Genomic DNA, 21,393 nt, shown 5'->3' on the forward strand with positions numbered 1-21,393 from the left:
TCTGAGAAGTAATAATTTTAATGCTGGTTGTAGGAGAACTGTTTCTCCAGTAGGGCCAGCCGCCATCCCTTACACCACATACTGCAGCTGGAACGCCAGAAAGTATAATTCAAAATTCGGAATCTTCAATGCTCCCTGCGCATGGGGTCTCTGTAATACGTAAAGTGCAACTCGATGCCTACCCCCTTGCCAAAGGAAACCCCTACGTGTTTTGTCTATTTCTAGAAATATTTTTTTAGGGATGTTGTATGGGACATTTCCAAAGCAGTGCAGAAGTCTGCAATGCCACCATTTTTAATAGTGCTGCTCTTCCTGCCATCGACGGGGGTAGCCTGCTCCAAAGCTGCATCGATTTAACCAAGCCCTCCTTAGCTTGAACTGTGTTAGATTTATGTTCTAACTTAGGATCATGGTATATGTTCAGCCCAGGATATCTAAATGAGTTCTTTCGCCATGGTGAAGGGTAGAACCGGTAAATGTACTTCTCTAAGAGTCACTGTCCTTCCTAATGGGAATAGACCTGATTTGCCCTTATTTATTTGGATGCCCGTCAGTGTACCGAAGTTGTCCAACACCTCCAACACATATGGCAAATTCACCTCCAGGTTACTCGGGTATAGCAGCATATTGTCTGTGTACATTGACACTATGTGCCTCACCCTATCTATTTCTATGCCAGCATCGCTATATTCCTGTCTCAGAAAAGCTGCAATGGGTTCTGCTGCAATTATTAGCATGGAGGACTGCGGGCACCTTTGTCTCGTCCCTTTATGCAGTTCCCATTTGTCAGAAAACATGGTGCCGGTCCTGACTCTAGCCATCGGTTGAGTATATATTAATTTCACCCATTTCATGTAGTTCGTACCTATTCCCATCTTAACCATGTTGGCATATAACCAGTCCCAGTGGACAGAATCAAACGCTTTGGTAGCATCCAGTAAAGCAACTGCACTTTGCTCAGCTCTGTCTCTCGTGCAGTGGATGACATGGTGAAGTTGTCTCAGATTCCCAGCAATACTCCTCCCTGGAACATATCCAGTCTGATCATGATTGACTAAGGTTGGTTTTACTTTCCTAAGTCTGTTTGCCAGGCTTAAGGCTGTGTGCCGTAAGGGTCTTGCTATCCTGGTTTAATGAAGACAACAGTCTATAGGAACTACAGTCCATGTCTACCTTGTTTGGTTTAAGGAGCGGGATTATCACAGCCTCTCGCATACTTCCTGGGAGAATTCCCAATTCATATGCTTTGTTGTATACTCTGGCTAGTAGTGGCGCCAACGTATCTACATAAGCCTTGTAGAACTCCCCCGGCAGCCCGTCCGTACCTGGGACTTTTGAAGGCAGTGTTCTTATAGTGGCTATCACTTCTTCTGGTTTAATGGGCTCCTCAAGTATATTCCTTTTGTTGTTCCTCTAATCTTGGTAGGGTAATAAGATCTAAGGAGTCCTGTAGCTCTTCCTTCTGCTCTATATGTGGGTCAGTGTATACCTCCTTATAATATTCTGAAAATACTTTATTAATACCGGCTTGCATATTTACCTCCACCCGATCTGAATTTAGGATGGAATGTATTGGTGATCTTATATTCCTGGTTTTATATAGCCAGGCTAGCATTAGCCCTGGTTTATCCCCTTGTGTATGACTTCTTTCTAGATATCTTGCGTAGCTAAACTTACCCAGCCTCTCCCAGTGTGTTGTACACGCCTGCCTCAATCGGATTTCTTCCTCCAAATGTTCCTCTCACATTTCCCCCGCCTTTCCATTTCCAATAATTTACTTTCCGTATCATTCAAGTCTTTAGTGATGGCTTTCTGCACTACCCTGCTGTATCCATCATCTCTCCTCGGATCACCACTTTTTATGTTTCCCAGATCGTGCTCACTTGTTCTGCACTGCCCTCATTGACCTCTATGAAATCAACCGTGCTTTTTAGTATATGTTCATTAAACATTTTATCCTGCAACGATTTGCTTCTCAATCTCCAAGTAGGTATGGGCGGTCTCGGGGCCGACACCTTCCATACTGTTAAGAGGGAAACCGCCCAGGATCGCTTTAGCAACACTCCAGCATTCAGTATGGGAGGGGGGCATCGGGTTGCCATGTGTCCGCACCTACTACCTAGCAGCACACATGGGGGTGGTAAACGAATGGCTACATGGCAATGCCACATTTCCACACATCTGCATAGAGATATCAGCTATGCACCCCATCTCACCCCTCCAGGACTTATACGCTGACACAGCGAGAGTGTCTGATATACCAAGAATGTCACTCTACGTTCGGCATACGTGGAAGGAGGCACACAAACTCATTGGCTGGGGGGAAAAAGGCAACACTAGTCCAACCCTTATGGCATAACGCACACCTCCCAGAAATGTAAAAATGGGTTGTTTTAGGAATTGGGGGGGGGGGGAACGAGGAATATGCACACTGGCACACATTTAAGAGGGGGGCTTACTAGAATTTGAAATCCTGAATGAAAAATTTGGGTTGCAGCCCATCGACCGATTTAAACATGCACAGCTTGCTCACGCCTTGCAAGCTCATTTCCCAAACATAACTGCTGTACCTCTCCTGTTCCCCCCTCGAAACCAATGTTCTCCCAGACCGAATCCCCTCCAAGGTCATCTCCACGCTTTACCAAGCTCTTAACTCCTTCGGAAACAAGGAACTCCCCAGGTTGAAAGAAAAATGGCAAAGGGACCTTGGCAGGCTGGAATCGGAGGACCGGGTGGATGTAATGATGTTTCCCAGGGACATAGGTATTGACGCTAAGCTGAGGCTGATGCAACTCAAAATACTGCATCGCTCCTACTACCCCCCGCCAGCTCTCGACAAATAGGGGGGAAACTGGGGATGAGACCTGTCTCCGATGTAAATGCAAAAAGGGCACCCACCTTGTTCCACATGATTTGGGACTGTGATGTGTTGCAACTCTTCTGGGAGGAATGCACTAATAAGATCTCTAACGTAATGGGATCCCCAGTCCCACAGGACCCTAAAATTATACTGGGGATTTGGGGCGAGGTGGACTTCAACAAATTCAAAAAACATTCTAGCGGTTGCACTGGGTGGCAGGGAAAAGACTGGTGGCTGCAACATGGGGCTCGGCTGATACTATATGCCTGAACCGATGGATCTACGAAGTGAGTAGATGCGCATCAATCGAACGCCGCATCTACAATGTGAGAGGCTGCACTTGAAAATGTCAGAAAATATGGGGGAAATGGCTCGATGTGTACTGAGGTCAGACTCCTTCCCCCTTGCTCCCCCCCACCCCCCCTTGCCCTTCCCTTTCTCCCCCCAGCCCCTGGTGTCTGAGACCTCGACCCGCCAAAACGCCTCCGATTCTCTGATATGTTTGACATTCCTTCTGACCCTGCTGCCTCTTGTTTTCTTGGTAATATTATCGTTTCTTCTCCAGCATGGGGTCTGGCATGGATTCACATGCTCATGAATATTCCCCGTCATCAGGCTGGGAATCCTTGGTAAAGAAAAAATCAGTATCAGTTTTGTTTCAGATCTGTCTTTCTTAGTAGTAACCAATCACTGATCTCTGGGTCATACTGCCCCCAGCCAATGACTGCCCTCTCCCTAAACCCTGCCTCCAGCAGCCATCCTCAGATTTTTACCGCACGCTCAAGTGTTGGGAGTCCTCGTGTTTAGCTCTCGAGTTTTTTTTTTACTGCGTTTTCACACTTTTTCAGGAGATTTTCTCATTTTTTAGGTTTAATCGAGCATCCAGCTTCACCGTTTCTACTTCTGATAACGGGGACCCGTTTCGTAATTCTTCTACGCCCCTCAAGGGTGAAGTTTTCGTCGAGTTTACACTTCTTGGAGGATTCCGGAAGATCTGCGGCCTTCCTCAACGGACATGGCTCAGGACAAAGGAAGCTAGACGCCCGGATCCAAGCTGTTCAGGAACTGCCCTGGATGCAGATTATGTTTTCAAGGAGGACGAGCATTCGCGATGTCTCTACCGCCTCCATGGGGGCAAGACGCACGTGGAGAAGGACTGTGCGTTCTGCAAGAACCTTTCGGAACGGACCAAGCAAGATCGTCGTTCCCGCTCGCCTCCTGGCTGGAGAAGGGCACAGCAAGTGAGAAGGCGAAGAAGGTTGAGCGGGCTTCTAAGTCCTTTGAAGGTGCCCCGGCGACGGGGGCCGAACAGCAGGCCAAGCGCCACGAGTCCGCGGGCTCCGGGAGCGCCGATGGGTCGGGCAGTTCGGTTGCCAAGCAGGGCGCTACTTCCCCGGCACGTTCGACCACGAGCCAGCGCTCTGGTTCGGGGAAGAAGTCCGAGAACCCGGGTAGGCCGCTGGAGCGGACCCGCTCGATCTTGAAGGGGGAGCGAGGCGTTGACCCTCCCCTCAAGGCGAAGGCCCAGGACGCACCTAAGGTGGTGAGGGCTTTGATCCACCCGGCTAAGGCCTCTACCGGAGTGGTCTCTGCGACCCTGGCGGAGCCGGCTGAGACTACGCCAATGGAAATGGCCTCTGGGCCCAGAGTATCCCTGCCGCTGCGGAGGGAATCCTCTTTCCAGCCCACCGCTAAGACCCCCGTGAATCCCCCAGCTGAAAAAGAGGGTGGGGGGGGGGGCAGGTGGCCGCTACAGACTCGGAATCAGCCTCTGAGGAGGAACTGGTGGAGACCGAGAGGGGCCTCAACGAAAGGTCCATAGGCCTCAACGAGAGGTTCATAAACCTCAACGAGACGTTCGAGAAGGTTCGATCCCAGGGGACGGTCCCTGCTGACGTGATCGAAGATGGCGACGAGGACGACGAACGGGGCCCAGTGGAACGGCCTTCCCGTCCGTCGCAGCCATTGCCCGAGCCCCAGGATAGCTTGGCGGCCATTTTGTTGCCAATCCAATCCTTATGTACCGAGATAAGGACGAGATTACCACGGACCCCGACGGACGATCCAGAACCAGGCCCATCAGGAAACCCTCCGAACAAGCGGAGAAGAGTCCACCCCTGTCCGCCCTTTGTGCCCGCGAGGCCGGTAGACCCCTCCTCCCCCTCGCCGGGATAGGATACGGCGACAGATACGGCGACGGACGACGATGGCGGCGATGACACAGCAGACATCCCGTCGCCTCCCCCTGCGGGCATCCCCAGCCGACGTGGTTGGCTCTTTGCATGCCATGATAACCAGGTCATCCGAGCTCTTCCAGCTCTGCCCTGAAGAACAGAAAAAGGAGGGGTTTCTGTACCAACGACGAGAGGCTAAGAGGAAGACAGTCCTCACGGTGCCTTTACTCGACAACATCTGGGACGAGGGGCTTGCCGTCCTCCAGAACCCTGCCACGACACCCGCCATGAGGGACAGGTACGAGAAGTAGTACTGAGTCCCCGATGCCGCCCCCTTGTGCCTCAGGACCCAGCCCACGCCGGACTCAGTCGCCTCGGCAGCGGCTAAGAAGAAGGCAGCGGGCGCGGCGTCTTCAACTTCCACTTCCCCGCCGGACAGCGAGGGCAAGAAGTTGGACTCTATGGGACGACGGGTCATCTCGTCGGCGGCAACGACGATTAAGGCGGCCAATGCCTTAGCGATCGTGGCCCGCTACGACAGGGAGCTCTGGTTCAAGCTAGCTCCCCTGCTGGATTTCCTGCCTGATGGAAAAAGGGCAGAGGCCCTAGAAATTCTGCAGGAGGGCAAGGTGGCGTCAGATCACGCCATTACGGTGGCAACGGACATTGCCGATACCGGATTTTGCCAACTGGGCAACAGAGTTTGCCTCCGACAACGAAGATGGCTCAAGGCAACAGACTTTCGCCAGGACGTCCAGACCAGAGTGTTGGACATGCCGCTGGACGGCAACCACTGCTTTGGTAAGGTGGTGGATGAGTCTTTACAGGCCATCAAGACCGACTCGGAGATGGCCCGGGCCCTTGAAGTGTTTCAGCAGCGACGGCCCTTTCGGAGTGCTGGAGGCAGACGGGGGTGCCTCCAAAGGATCCAGCGGTGGCTCCTCCTCCTACCGCCAGGCGGCCCGCTCTGCTTCCCAGGAGGCCTACAGAGGTCGCGGCAAGCAAAGGGGTTCCCGCGTCGTCGCCAAGGAGGCCAAGGCGGCCAGGCCGCGTCCAAGTAAGACTGACCCGGCCGGGTGGTCGGGCCCCCACCGAAGCACCCCAGTGGGAGGCCGACTGACTAAGTTTGTCAGGGTGTGGGAGTCCATCTCCGCCGATCGTTGGGTGTTGGACACCCTGGCCAACGGGCACTCACTAGAATTCCTAAAGAAGTGCCGTTGCATTCCTCCCGTGGCCAGGAAGGAAAATCATGTCCCTCAACTGCTGTTGGAGGTAAAGGCGATGCTCAAGAAAGGTGCCATCGAACTCGTCCCCAGGAGGCTCCGGGGCTCCGAGTGTACTCCAGTTACTTCCTCGTCAGGAAGAAGACAGGCGGTTGGCGCCCCATCCTAGACCTGCGTCGGTTAAACAAATACATCAAGGCGCAGAAATTCAGGATGGTCACCCTCCAGCACGTACTGGGACAGCTGGAGGAAGGCGACTTCATATCGTCGTTGGACCTGGAGGATGCCTACTTCCACATCCCCATTCTAGAAAGGCACAGGAAGTTCCTCAGATTCGTGGTTTAAGGACGCCACTACCAATTCAGAGCCCTACCGTTCGGATTAAAGTCGGCACCCAGGGTTTTCACCAAGTGCCTGGCACCAGTGGCGGCGCGGCTGCGCCTGCAGTGGATCCACGTCTACCCCTACCTGGACGACTGGCTAATCTGGGCAAGGTCAAGGGAACTTGACGTCGATCATACGGCGAGGACCGTCCGGTTGCTCACGGAGCTGGGGTTCTACATCTACCCCAAATCCCACCTGGTTCCGTCACAAGTAGCACTGTTTTTGGGGGCGAAGCTCGATACAGTGGAGCAATTGGCCTCCCCTTCAGAGGAGAGAACCAAAACCATCCTGGGCAAGGTACGCGATTGTTAGCCACGGACGTGGCTAGGGTGAGGTCCATCAAGTCCCTTCTCGGGATGATGTCCTCATGCATCTACCTTGTGCCCCTTTGCAGACTTCGGATGCGTCTGCTACAGGAGTTCCTCGATGCCCGCTGGGTTCAGGCGGGGGGCTGCTTCGAGGACAGCATCCCCCTCGACGAGGAGTTCCGTCGGGCGAACCTATGGTGGGGCACCCGGGCTCACCTCACGACGGGCACGGACTTTCAAACCCCGGCGTTTCAGGAGACAGTGACTACGGACGCCTCTCTGGAGGGTTGGGGGGCCCACACCGGAGATCTCCACGCAAGAGGCCTTTGGCTCCTGGAGGAGATGTCTCTTCACATCAACATCTTGGAGCTCCGTGCAGTGTTCTGGGCGCTCAAGTCGTTCCTGCTGTCCCTCAAGGACATTGTGGTGAGGATCTTCACCGACAACACCACCACGATGTTCTACATACGGAAGCAGGGGGGCACCAGATCCCCAGCCCTATCCAAGGAGGCCCAGGATCTGTGGCACTGGGCTGTCGCCCAGGGGATGTTTCTGGTTCCCTTCCACCTGGCAGGAATAAAAAAAAAAACACCATCGCCGACTCACTCAGCAGGGAGCTGCGCTCGTGCCACGAGTGGGAACTGCACCAGGATCAAGTGATCGACTCTTCCAACGATGGGGTAAACCCCAGATCGACCTGCTCGCGACGGCGACAAACTCCAAGTGCCAGAGGTTCGCCAGCAGGTTCCCACAGCCGAGGAGCATGGGCGATGCTTTCTCGTTCCCTTGGGACGGCCTGTTTCTATACGCGTTCCCTCCGTTGCCGTTGCTGCTCCGCCTCATCAGCCAGCTCAAGATGTCCAGGTGCAGGATGATCCTTGTCGCACCGGCGTGGCCGAGGCAGATCTGGTTCCCAGACCTTCTGGACTTGTCAACGTCCCCGCCAGTCAGGCTGCCGGCAGACGCGGATCTTCTCTCCAGAGAAGGAGGCGCCATTCTACACCATGATCCACAGTCGCTGAACTTGCAGGCCTGGCTCCTGCAGCGCTAGAGTTTGGGGGTTATGATAGCCAGCTGATTGCAGAGAGGTTCTTGCAAAGGCCAGGGCGTCCTCAACTCTCAAGTGTTAATGGAAGAGGTTCTCTGTCTGGTACCGGGCACGGAAGATTAACCCTCTGCGGATTACGGCCCCTCAAGTGCTTCCGTACTTACTGTCGCTGGCCAAAGCTGGACTGGCTCACGCCTCCATAAAAAATACATCTGGCTGCCATCTCCCGATATATCAGGACTACGGGACGGGCGTCCTTGTGGTCTCATCGCCTGGTAAAGGAATTTATGAAGGGACTATTCCGTTCATTCCCGCCGGTGAAGGCTCCTGCCCCGACGTGGGAACTTAATGCGGTGCTGACCAGGCTCATGGGAGCCCCATTCGAGCCTATGCACTTGGCGCCCTTGAAGTTCCTGTCATGGAAGACCGTGTTCCTCGTGGCTATCACCGCTGCACGACAAGTGGGAGAGATTCAGGCCCTCTCTTGCAAGCCTCCATACTTGACTTTTCATGACACAAGGGTAGTGCTTAGGACGCACCCCTCGTTCATGCCCAAGGTGCCGTCGGACTTCCACCTCAACGAGCCCTTGGTGTTACCAGTTTTCTTCCCGTCTCCTTCGACGCCGGCCGAGAGGACTTTGCACTCGCTGGATGTAGCCAGAGCGCTGAAGTTCTACGTGGACCGCACGAAGAGTTTTCGGAAGACGTCACAGCTATTCGTGAACTTTGGGTCTGCGAATCAAGGGAAGGCTCTCTCGAAGACTTCCATTTCCAGATGGCTCTCCGGCTGCATCATGCATTGTCACCGGTTGGCAAACCGACCGCTGCCCGGCCGTCTGAGAGCCCATTCGACCAGAGCGATCGCTGCTACCACGGCGTTCCTGTCTGGTGTACCCCCGCTCGACATCTGCAGGGCTGCTACGTTGAGGTCGACGCACACCTTCACAAGATTCTACTGCGTCGATCGGGACTCCAGGGAGGAGTCCAGGGTCGGCCAAGCAGTGCTGCGCAACCTGTTCGCTTAAGGTGAGCCTGGTGAGGAGGTAAGAGATGCTTAATGTTGAGTTGTATTGCTTAATGTTGAGCCTGTTGCCACCTCCCGTGGTTGTGCATGTGTATACTGCTATGTATTCTTTTATTCATGAGCATGTGAATCCATGCCAGACCCCATGCTGGAGAACGAACAAGTTACTTACCTGTAACTGTTGTTCTCCAGCATGGGTCTGGCATGGATTCACATGCGAACCCTCCCACCTACCCCTCTGCGGCTCTTCACTTGGTCATACTGCCACTTGGCGTGCTACCAAATCTGAGGATGGCTGTCGGCGGCAGGGCTTAGGGAGAGGGCAGTCATTGGCTGGTGGCAGTATGACCCAGAGATCAGTGATTGGTTACTACAAAGAAAGACAGATCAGAAACGAAACTGGTACTGATTCTTTCTTTACCGAGGATTCCCAGCCTGACGACTGGGAATATTCATGAGCATGTGAATCCATGCCAGACCCATGCTGGAGAACAACAGTTACATGTAAGTAACTTGTTCCTTTTTCTGCACTCCAATATTAGTGCTCATATGGTTTGTACTGTTATGTAAAATTAATAAATGGTGTTTAAAAAAAAATAGTGTGCTGAAGACCTTGTGTCAGGATTAGTCAGGCGAGTACAAAGGCAGCAAATATGGCAAGGGAAATGTGCACCCAGGAACAACGACTCAGGTATGCTAGAACCCAGGAGTGCAAATAGAGTGTGACATCAAAACCAATATATGAAAAGGGATGTGGGGTAAGCACCTGACCGCGAGGAAAGTCGGCAAGCACCTTACCCCCAATTGCTGTTACAGGTACTGACAGCGCTAAACCCACGTGGAGGGCCAGCAATGACAGGATCTGTGTACTAACACTCTTGATGGTATTACATAAGGGAACTTAAGAACTGTACTCACGAGGACGAGATACACCTCTTGAATGTCAGCTAGCCCACGAATCCTGTTGATGAATCTGGGACCCAGAAAAGGCTATAACAGCAATGGGAGAAGTAGGGAGGTCCAGAGGACAAGGACTGAAGGCAGCCGGGATGAGGCAGGCTGCCGGGCAGGGAGCCCAGAGGACAAGGGCTGAGGCTGGGAATCAGCAGAGCGAGATCCGCTGCAATGTAGAGAGCCCGGCAGGGCAAGGGCGGAGACTGGAAGGCAGCAGAGCGTGATCCGCTGCTATGTGGAGAGCCCGCAGGGCAAGGGCGGAGGCAGGAAGGCAGCAGAGTGAGATCCGCTGCAAGGTGGAGAGCCCGGCAGGGCAAGGGCGGAGACTGGAAGGCAGCAGAGCGTGATCCGCTGCAGAAAACTAAATACCTAAGTTGGAATAGGGATTACAAATTAGTGGGGAAAACATAAGCATTCACACAGGAGCTAGCTACCACCGCACACCACACCTAATGATCAAATGGGAAATGGATGCAGAAGTGAAATGGAAAACATGGAATGGATCCTCTAGAAAGTAAGGATCAGGAGCAGGGAAAAACGAAATAACCTATGCAAACTTCTCCCTACCCCTCCAAGGAAAAGACAGGAAACTAAACTAAGAGGAAGGCTAAGGCAAATGGGTAACAGCAGCAAAGGACAGAGTCAAAGAAATATAGAACACAGACAAACTGGGCTGCATCTAAAAGGGGAAAGCACTGAGAATTGCTGCCTGCAAACAGGGGAAGACAAAAAGGGAAATCAAGGGAGCAGAAATCAATTAGCGCATGAATCCGAAATTCAGGGTGGAGGAAACAAGAGAACAGGAACAAGGAAGTAGGTACAAAGGCAAGGGACCAGGGACTAGTCAAAAACAGGAACACTGCAAACGATGACCAGCGCTGGACTGAAGTGAGACTGAGGCTTTTAAAGCTGTTTAACGAGCACACGCCTCAGGTGTGCTGACTGCTGCACCTGCAGCCACAGGTGTTGCCTATCCTCCACCCAACCTTGTCCTGCAAGGGTGGAGGTGGAGCAGTGGGCCAGGCATTCTGGGAAGCACAGTCATTTGGTTAAAGAAGCATGCTGGCTGCCAAAAACCTGGAATGGATCCGGAAGGGAAGTAGTTTGGAAAATAGGGATTTAGCGCTCCCAATTCATTACAGCACTGTGGCATTAGGTTCGGAGGAAATGTCCAGCAAGGAATAAGCCCCAAAACATGCCCCCAAGTGGCGGGAACGGGAGCGAAGGGAGCGAGTCGTGACAGTATACCCCCTCCTACGGCCCTCTTCGGGTGCCCGCCACCCGTACGAGACTTCTTCTTTCCATGATGGGAGTGCTTTTTCTTTGGAGGTGGCACTGATGGAAATGGTGGCATGTGGGCAAAGGCAGATGGGCTTCCATGATAGGAGTGTGTTGTCTTTGGAGGTGATACTGATGGAAACGGTGACTTCTGGTGAGGAAGAGACTCATGGTTCGAAGAAAGGCATAAAGAACTTGCAGGACCTGGAGCAGAGTTGGAAGGTCCAGGAAGCTCAGTCACTGGGATTGGACCCTTGTAAGTCTTTGAGGAGGGAGGCAGGCTGGTGCAACTTGCCTTAGACGATGGTAGAAGTTCTGTTAGCCTTTCCGCCGAGAGCGGACATGCGGGAGGTGAGGAAGTTGCTGGCTTCAGGAAATGTTCATGTTCAGCCATTAGAGAAGGTGGCGGCTGAGGTAGAGGTTCAGATCTTTTTCTGTCATCCATCTGGGAAAAGGCTTGTGGTTGAAAATGATTAAGGTTTGACTGCACATATTCTACGCCTTGGATGCCTGGAAGTCCCATGGGTTGTACGAGGCTGGTACTCCTGGTGACAGTCGTGTAGCCACCTTGTTTCACGTGGGATACCACAGCAGGGATGTTTGGCATCCTGATAGGAGTGATAGACGCAGTACTTGGTATTTCAGGCAGACTCGCAGAAGGAGTAATAACAGACGCATCTTGAACTGCAGCAGTCATTCCCTTCCTTTGGCTACTAGCACCCGACTGGTGCTTCTTGGCGGAATTCTGTTGCACAAGTCCTGTAGGTAATACGCCGGTCTGCACCACCCCTTGTGCACACCCAAGTGAGTGGTTCTGACTCACCACTTGGTCCAGCTTGATGACTCTGAAGCGGGAGCTGGCAAAAGTCTCAAACTCTGATGCTGCATCTTTAGGAGGCACTGATGCTAAAATGAAGCAGTTGGAAGAATCGTCTTGTGGAAAAGGCAGGCATTCTGGTGCTCCTCCTGAAGCAAAAGAAAGGCAGGCTAGACGTTCATCGACTGTAAATGGTAGGGATTCAGGAGGAATCGCTGGCGCAGAAGAAAACACAGCCGAATCTTTTGATGTAGACAGGTATGCCTCTGATATTGGCAGCGAGGCTATGCAGGATACAGGTGTCTCATGAACTGAAGGCAAATACTCAGTATACTCCGGGACTGAAGACATGCTCTTTTGATGGACTACCGGAGGCTCTAAAGCTGAAGGATGATCTGCAGGATGAGTCACTGTAGCTGAAGACAGGCAGGTCAGGGGAAACCTTGAGGCTGAAGGCATGCAAGCTGGAGCAATCTCGGTTGCTGGATACAAACATGTCCAGGTCTTTGGGACTGGCTCTTGAGTAAATGGCAGACATGGCTGCGGTTCATTGGTTGAAGACAGGTGTGCCAAAGATGACGGCAGGGCTGTGGATTGAATTATAGAAGAGTCAATGGTTGTAGGAGGACACACAGAAGTCTCAGAAGTTGATAGACACATCAGTGGCTCAGGAATGGAGGGCACCTTTAGGGCATTAGACTCCTTGGCTCCAGTAACCAAGGACTGAACCGTACCCTTGCAGTCCTTTTCTTTAGTGGGTGACACAGAGTCTCTTTCTTTGTGGAAGTCAAATTCAACCAGTGGAATCACCATAGTAAAGTCTCTGTTAATCAGGATTTCGTCAATTGTCCATTCCTCTGTCTTAGCTTCTGAAAGAGGCAGATTAACAATCAACAGTTCAGGAATCGCCTGCTGGTCTTTTGGTTCTGTATCCTGTGGAATGAGTTCATCAGAACATGAAATCTGTACTGTCTCTGACTGTTCGTATTGATCAGAATTGGCAGAAGGAAGAGTGAACCCAGAGGTAACGTTGTTTTCCACATCAGCTTTAACATCTACTTCAGTCTCAGCAGCTGTATCAAGAGCAAGGCCTAAGCCTAGGGTAGTGACTGAATCTGTGTATGCCACCATTGTGGATTGTGTTTGGGAATCAGAGGCTTGTATGTGTGCTAGCTCAGAATTATGAAAAACTGCTACACAGGGTATTTTTGGTAAAGGAGTGGCTTGTAACTCTTCGGCTAACTGCAATCCCTGATAAACAGCAGAACAATTGTTAGAACCCGTGCCTAGATTAAGCGCTGTGCTAGACGAAAGACCTTCACTCCCAATAGATCTAACATATCGACAAATATCATGGTTTACCAAAGTCTCTACACTCAGGGGCTGAACAGTGTTCACTTCCTCCACATCAACAGATAAAGTCTGAGGTGTATTCAGTAAAGAGTGTAAGGTTTTATTTTCCTCTTGTGCAGAAATGAGTTTTTGTCTTAACTCCTCAAGTTTAGCTCTTAGCATGCCCTGCATTAACTGTACATCACTATCAGTAGGCACAGGGGGAAGCATAGTGGCATCAGGACTGGATCCTGCACTAGCAATCTGAATATGCATCGATTGTACATTGTCCTCTACTGCTTGCAGGTTCTGTGATTTATAGTTTGTCTTTCCAACTTGGTCTGTGTTTCCCTTAAACAAACTATTGACTTTAGACCTCTTGGCATTAGGGACTACAGTCTGTACCTGTGCAACAGAGTATGCGTTAGACTGAGGGTAGAAAACAGAAGTTATGCAAGAAATCCCTCCGTTCTTTATGTTGGTATCATGAAACTGTTCTATCTGAGGTGAAGCACAACTGGAATCATGGGGTTCAACAACAGAGGTACTCTCGTATAATAAGTCTAACAGTGTGTTGTTTTCTGCGGCTAAGGCTTGTGCTGACATAGAATCGGGATCAAAACCAAAGATAGAACTAGGAGCAGGCCATGTAGGATGTGCCATCCTATGGGAAAAATACTTTGCACGTAAATGCCCATTCGTGACAAGGAGTTCATTGGAGTCAGGACTAGTGATTTGATTGTCACAGGTAAATGTAGGGGAAGCTTTCTGTACAAACTTGTTAGAGGCCTTGCTGCCTTTCTTTCTTAAACTTGCCATATTCAATGGGAATTTTGGGCTGGTCATACTGTCAGGATTAGTCAGGCGAGTACAAAGGCAGCAAATATGGCAAGGGAAATGTGCACCCAGGAACAACGACTCAGGTATGCTAGAACCCAGGAGTGCAAATAGAGTGTGACATCAAAACCAATATATGAAAAGGGATGTGGGGTAAGCACCTGACCGCGAGGAAAGTCGGCAAGCACCTTACCCCCAATTGCTGTTACAGGTACTGACAGCGCTAAACCCACGTGGAGGGCCAGCAATGACAGGATCTGTGTACTAACACTCTTGATGGTATTACATAAGGGAACTTAAGAACTGTACTCACGAGGACGAGATACACCTCTTGAATGTCAGCTAGCCCACGAATCCTGTTGATGAATCTGGGACCCAGAAAAGGCTATAACAGCAATGGGAGAAGTAGGGAGGTCCAGAGGACAAGGACTGAAGGCAGCCGGGATGAGGCAGGCTGCCGGGCAGGGAGCCCAGAGGACAAGGGCTGAGGCTGGGAATCAGCAGAGCGAGATCCGCTGCAATGTAGAGAGCCCGGCAGGGCAAGGGCGGAGACTGGAAGGCAGCAGAGCGTGATCCGCTGCTATGTGGAGAGCCCGCAGGGCAAGGGCGGAGGCAGGAAGGCAGCAGAGTGAGATCCGCTGCAAGGTGGAGAGCCCGGCAGGGCAAGGGCGGAGACTGGAAGGCAGCAGAGCGTGATCCGCTGCAGAAAACTAAATACCTAAGTTGGAATAGGGATTACAAATTAGTGGGGAAAACATAAGCATTCACACAGGAGCTAGCTACCACCGCACACCACACCTAATGATCAAATGGGAAATGGATGCAGAAGTGAAATGGAAAACATGGAATGGATCCTCTAGAAAGTAAGGATCAGGAGCAGGGAAAAACGAAATAACCTATGCAAACTTCTCCCTACCCCTCCAAGGAAAAGACAGGAAACTAAACTAAGAGGAAGGCTAAGGCAAATGGGTAACAGCAGCAAAGGACAGAGTCAAAGAAATATAGAACACAGACAAACTGGGCTGCATCTAAAAGGGGAAAGCACTGAGAATTGCTGCCTGCAAACAGGGGAAGACAAAAAGGGAAATCAAGGGAGCAGAAATCAATTAGCGCATGAATCCGAAATTCAGGGTGGAGGAAACAAGAGAACAGGAACAAGGAAGTAGGTACAAAGGCAAGGGACCAGGGACTAGTCAAAAACAGGAACACTGCAAACGATGACCAGCGCTGGACTGAAGTGAGACTGAGGCTTTTAAAGCTGTTTAACGAGCACACGCCTCAGGTGTGCTGACTGCTGCACCTGCAGCCACAGGTGTTGCCTATCCTCCACCCAACCTTGTCCTGCAAGGGTGGAGGTGGAGCAGTGGGCCAGGCATTCTGGGAAGCACAGTCATTTGGTTAAAGAAGCATGCTGGCTGCCAAAAACCTGGAATGGATCCGGAAGGGAAGTAGTTTGGAAAATAGGGATTTAGCGCTCCCAATTCATTACAGCACTGTGGCATTAGGTTCGGAGGAAATGTCCAGCAAGGAATAAGCCCCAAAACATGCCCCCAAGTGGCGGGAACGGGAGCGAAGGGAGCGAGTCGTGACACCTTGGCCGGAGGGGCTGGTATTTTGTGCTTTGCGTCAGACCTATCCATTGTGGGATTTAGGGTGCAATTGAAGTCTCCGCCCCATATCATGACTCCAACTCTGTAAGAGCCTAGCCCAGGCTTGTCCAACCTTTTTGAATGTGGGGCCGAAGCATAAACTTTTTGTCACCCAGTGGGCCGGCGAGCCAAAAGTCCACCTCATCCCAAAGCAGTATATTAAAAAGCGATATTGTGTGACCTTTGACACAATAGCATCACAGGCAGTGATAGCCATGCAGTCCCAAAGATAGCTTTTGGTGTCATGGGCAGTGATCAAAGGTCAGTTGCTTTTGATTTCTTTCAGTGTCTAAGTTAATATTTTTCTGAAATAGTGGGGGCGACCGAGCGCTGCGAGGGAGCTACAAGGTTTTAGGGAGCGTTTGGGAGGGGGGGGGATCCCACACCAAGAATCTTTTTTCAAATATGTGGTTGAAATGGTGCATTTTACAGCAGAAAAGGTGACCAAAAAGCCATAGGTTTACAATCGGTTCTAAAGGAGAACATGAAAATTCCATTTCACCAACAGCAAAAAAGAACATTTTACAACACAACACATTTTAATGATCAATGTGTCCACAGTGTAAAACAGCACTGTCACTGATGTAACACATTGTCATGCTGGTTGTACCCAAAATATGCCCCTGTAGCAACATGCTATGCTGGCTGTTCCCAATTTAGGCCAGCATTGTCCTGTACAAAGCATGATTGATGCTGCCTGAGCATGTACAGTGTGCCCAATACATATGGCAGCTTATCTCTGTAATACACATTACTTCTGTGGTGATGAAAGAAGCATAATTCAATTCAACAGATAAAATGTAGAAAAGCGATCACCCAAAGGTGAACCTAATTGAAGAAACGCAATGTGAGCACAATCTTAAAGTATGCAACCTAGCAGGCCTAGTGCACACTTTACCTTTTCTTTCACCAATAAATCAGGGGGAGAGCGCGAACGCAGTCCCCCACTACCAGAAATAATGCAGTTGTGTACCCCGCATTTGGGAAAATAGCAGGGGTCAGCAAATCCGATGTGCAATGGGTAAGCCTCACCCTGGGAGATCTGCCCTTAAGATCAGATTCTCCCCTGCCAGCTAAGTATGAGTTGCATGCAAGAGGGCAGGGATTGGGTCAGTTCTGGGAAGCCCCGCTAAGCGAGGGTGAGAAGGCAGGCCCTGACCCAGCCCCAATCCCCCACACCCCCGGAAGCTCTGAACAACTGCAGAGCTGCCTGTCCCGCGTGTTGGGGGAAGCTCCAGCAGGCAGAGCCTAGCAGAAGTTCAGATTGTAGCGCAGTTCCCTTCTCCCATCAGGCCCTGCTCGGCCCAAGATTTGTATAAATAGCAGGATGGCTCGAGCAGGCCTGTTGCAGTCTGCCCACTGGCTTGTCGGCCCCACACGGGCCCATGGCCCTCCTGAGCGGAGCTGCTCAGCGCTGGCCCCATTGACACCATCATAATCCTCCTGGACCTCGACGCTCCACCACCCCTGAATCTCAGAGTTCTGCTCAATGACAACGCTGAAGCTCTGACATCTTTGCCGTAACCATATGCCGTGTTGTCAGCCGAGCCTGCACAGCGCCAAAGGCAAGTATTCCCTTGTCCGGGCCCAGAGGTCACGGAGTCTTCCAATGCCATCCACTTAGCACGGCCTATTGTTCCCAGTGTTTTCTACCCGCAAATCAGCACCAGTGCCAAACAAAACTGCATCATTGGGGCCCATCGCTGCTGCTCTCCGACTTGACCCCAGCCCAGCGCAAAGGCCCCCATGCTTCTGGTCTGATGCTGAAAAGCCTGGCTCTGCTGAGATCCGAAAGACGAGAACTAAAGTATTTTGGAAACATAGTACTATTGTTTTTTGTGTTGCAACTGTATCAGCTCACACCTCTCCTGAAGGGTATAGGCTGCCCTCAGACTGCGCTACCAAAAGAGTGAAAATTAGTTATACCTGTTGGGCTTGCCGGTTTCACTTTTTTTAAAAAAAATGTATTTATTTTTTTATTGTATTTGGTTAGAAACCTTTACAAAAACATGTTTGATATAAGCAAAATCTAAAACATTTACTTTACACAAATCTTAGTCTAAAAAATGCAAATCATAAATTAAGTAAAAACATTTGAATTGAACAATACATTCATGATTTTCTTAGACATCTTAATACATAAGCCTCCTCATAATTCATTCATTTCCTTCAACTTGGAGTCAATATTCGCTAAAATCAAGATTAATCTTAAGGTGAGCTTAGTACTTTCGCCCCACATACATCTCTGCCATAACGCTTCTCGGGACAAGATAGAATAAGAAAACATATATTTCCCAAACCTAGACTGTCGCAGATCCTCATAGTATTCACAATATATAACTAAATGTTTAAGGGTCTCGAGAATTGTCACATCTTTACAAAAACGGCAGGAGCCGTTTGTAGATTCTTTATACCGTATACCCCATTGGACCAACTGTTCATTTGTGTGTGTATAAGATTCAGTTTATATCGTAGGTAGAAGTTACGACCAGATGCGGATGGAAATTGCATGATATATCTTGATCTATCACCCCATTTTCTTCTAAACTGGGCAAACTCATAATAGGATCGATATCCAATTCTATCTGCCTGGCAACTCCAATAATATAAATGTAATTTTAATTTACATCTAGGTAGGCATAATATTAGATCATCCTTCAAAATTCCTTTTTCCAGCATATTTTGTTAGAGATCTCATACAGCCTATATTGAGATGTTTGCTCAAGTCTTCGTAGAGAGTTACAGGGAGGATCCAGTATTTTTGCATAATTATTCAGTAGCCGCCAGTTAACTTTAGCAGATAAAGGTAGAATACCTAGTTCATGACGAAGTATGTCATTTGGAACGGATGCAGGAAGCCCTAATACTCTTTTCCAAATTCCTCCTTGTAAGATATCTAAGATGTCATCTATTTCGTATATACACATATCTAATATATAGAGAATCGATGGTTCAACTTTTAGGAGGTAAAATTGAAGGACAGGCAAGAGAGAGAATCCACAGTATTTAGCCGTGATTAGTCTCATTTGAGAGACTAATGGTTTGATTTTCTCTTCAATTTTACCTTTCCACCAAGCCTTTGACAAAGAATCCGATTGAGGATACCCCAAATATTTGATTTCTTGGGTTATAGCGACCCGTGTGCCTTCCATAATCCATTTGTATGAGCAACTCTTTTTTTTGGCCATCCTTTAGTATGATTAATTCTCAGATTATGAGCATTAGCATAACAGATGAAAGCATTGAGTTTATGCTGCAGACCAAATGGTGTTTTATCAAAGATGAGAATGTCATCTGCAAATCCAATATAGTTCAATTTAGTCCGGCCAATTGTAATAGGATGGATAATTTCATTCACCCAACATTCCTCTGTCACATATATACAAATTGAACAGCACAGCTCCCAGTATACAACCCTGTTTCAGCCCAACTTTGGATGGAATTTTATCAGTTAACATGCCTTCCTTGTTTAGGCGCACTCTGTATGTAGTGCCAGTGTGAAGTAGGCTGATTAGCGCTATCAGATGTTTCAGGAAGCCCATCTCCTTCATCTTCGCCCACAAATATTCCCTTAGCACAGTATCAAAAGCTGAGCTCAACCATACGGGAGCTGTCTATATGGCAGCTCTTGATTTATGTTTAGAGTTCCATTGTATATGTGCAATCAGTGTAGCATTGAGAGAACATCCCATTTGGCGACGAAAACCTGTCTGGAATTTGAAAAGAATGGCATTTTTTTTCATAAAATCTTGAAGTTCTTCAAGAATTAATTGGCAGAAGACCTTGCAAGATGCATCAGTTAAAGCAATTGTTCTAAAATTCCCAGGGTCATCAATGGGACCTTTTTTATATATTGGGATTACAATTGCGGAGCACCATGATCTCGGGACGGCTCGAGAGTAATACTGCATCAAATTTATTTTTCAAGATTACTGCCCACAATTGAATATCCGATCTATAGAGGCAAGCAGGAATACCATCAGGTCCCATAGCACTAGGAGGATTTAATTTCATTATTGCCCGCGATATGTCTTCTAGGCTCCAAGGGGAGCGGGTCGGTATTATATTTTGGAAAACAATTTTGGGATTGTTTTGGAAATGATCCGGTAGATCATATTTCAACATAAAGTAATTGACCCACTGATTAGCTGATATACCATTTTCTTTCAACCCTTCTTTAGTGCCATTTATAAATATTAATATGGACCATATTTTCCGTGTGTCACTTTTCAAAATATGGTACATCATATTCTGGTTATCTTTCAAATAAAGTTGTGTTTTTAGATTGTTACCAGATGTTTTATATGTCGCAAGGATGATCTTTTTTAGAAAATAATATTGTAGCGGTTCAAGAGATAACCTAGAAGGTTGTCGTACCTTATAGTTATTGATCTTCTTTAGTTTGAAAATTTCAATATTAAATGTGTGTAAATGTCGTTTTATATCCAGTGCAGGTTTTCTGTGCTTTGACATTTCTAGAAGATGATATTCGATCTTCTTAGAGATGATTTGATCTACACATACAGGATCATGAAAAGAATCAGACAGTATTAAGTTGATTCCAGAGTCGAATTTAAGTTGATGAGTTAGCTGATGACATATGGATGGGTTCCATCTAACCGATAGACCCATTCGATCATTTTGTACCAGTTTTAGAGACTGGATTGGAATGAAGTCCCAACCATCTAATTTTAATTTGATAGAGATAGCATTATGGTCACCAAATCCCAAGTTCTTGATGTTAACAAAGTCGGAAAAGAGACAGAGTTGAGGATTTGAAGAAGTGGTCAATGTGTGAATGCAGACCTCCCCTTGACCATGTATGTGAGGCATCCATCTATCCAGTGGGGATTACCTGAATATCCCAGTTGAGGAAGAACTCCACCCATTTTTTCCCATTCTTGACCGAACTGGAAGCTATAGGGGTTTGTTGTCCAGGGCCTTTTTTGTGAGATAGACAAGAGGAGTTAAAATCACCCCCACCACCACTCCAACCTCATCATGTCGTGTGTATACACCTTCTAATATTGAATCCAAAATGTCAGTAATATCGTTAAACATGACTGTAGATCTGTTCCAGTAAATACACATGATTAGGGGTTTATCACATGGTGATACAGGTGTTAATTCTATAGCTATTACGCTTGCATCCTTGTAGACAAGCTTCGTTAAAAATTTACAGGCATTATTTACAAGAATAGCTAGCCCACCCGAGGGTCTACCCTTTACCCCTTTGTTTGCAGGTTGCGAATAACATTCATATCCTTCCACAGACAGAGGGGAAACATGCATGGTTTCTTGGAGTAGAATTATAGCAGGGAATTCACATACATCAATGGATCCCCACCACCTGTTAAAATTTGTGAGCCCACAGCTGTTCCATGACAGACATTCAAATAATTTTTTGTTGTCTAGGGCTAGGGTGGCACAGTCGACGTGGTCACAGGCATTGCTAGTGGTAGGGTATTTAAACCAGATAGAGCGGCAGCCATCGCTATTATCTGC

General features: G+C 49.0%; 1 protein-coding gene and 1 non-coding gene across 3 annotated transcripts in view; one reads left to right on the forward strand and one right to left on the reverse strand.

Moving 5' to 3' along the window:
* The window catches only part of TROAP (trophinin associated protein), a 530,766-nt gene that overhangs the window by 334,654 nt on the left and 174,719 nt on the right, over window positions 1-21,393 (forward strand). The window lies entirely within an intron of this gene.
* On the reverse strand, window positions 16,808-16,969 carry LOC138448159 (U1 spliceosomal RNA). The gene has a single exon (XR_011260012.1). It is a non-coding gene; the product is annotated as a U1 spliceosomal RNA (small nuclear RNA).

The sequence above is a fragment of the Ambystoma mexicanum genome, chromosome 3q (assembly GCF_040938575.1).
Source record: "Ambystoma mexicanum isolate Mex_15411 chromosome 3q, UKY_AmexF1_1, whole genome shotgun sequence".
NCBI lineage: Eukaryota > Metazoa > Chordata > Amphibia > Caudata > Ambystomatidae > Ambystoma > Ambystoma mexicanum.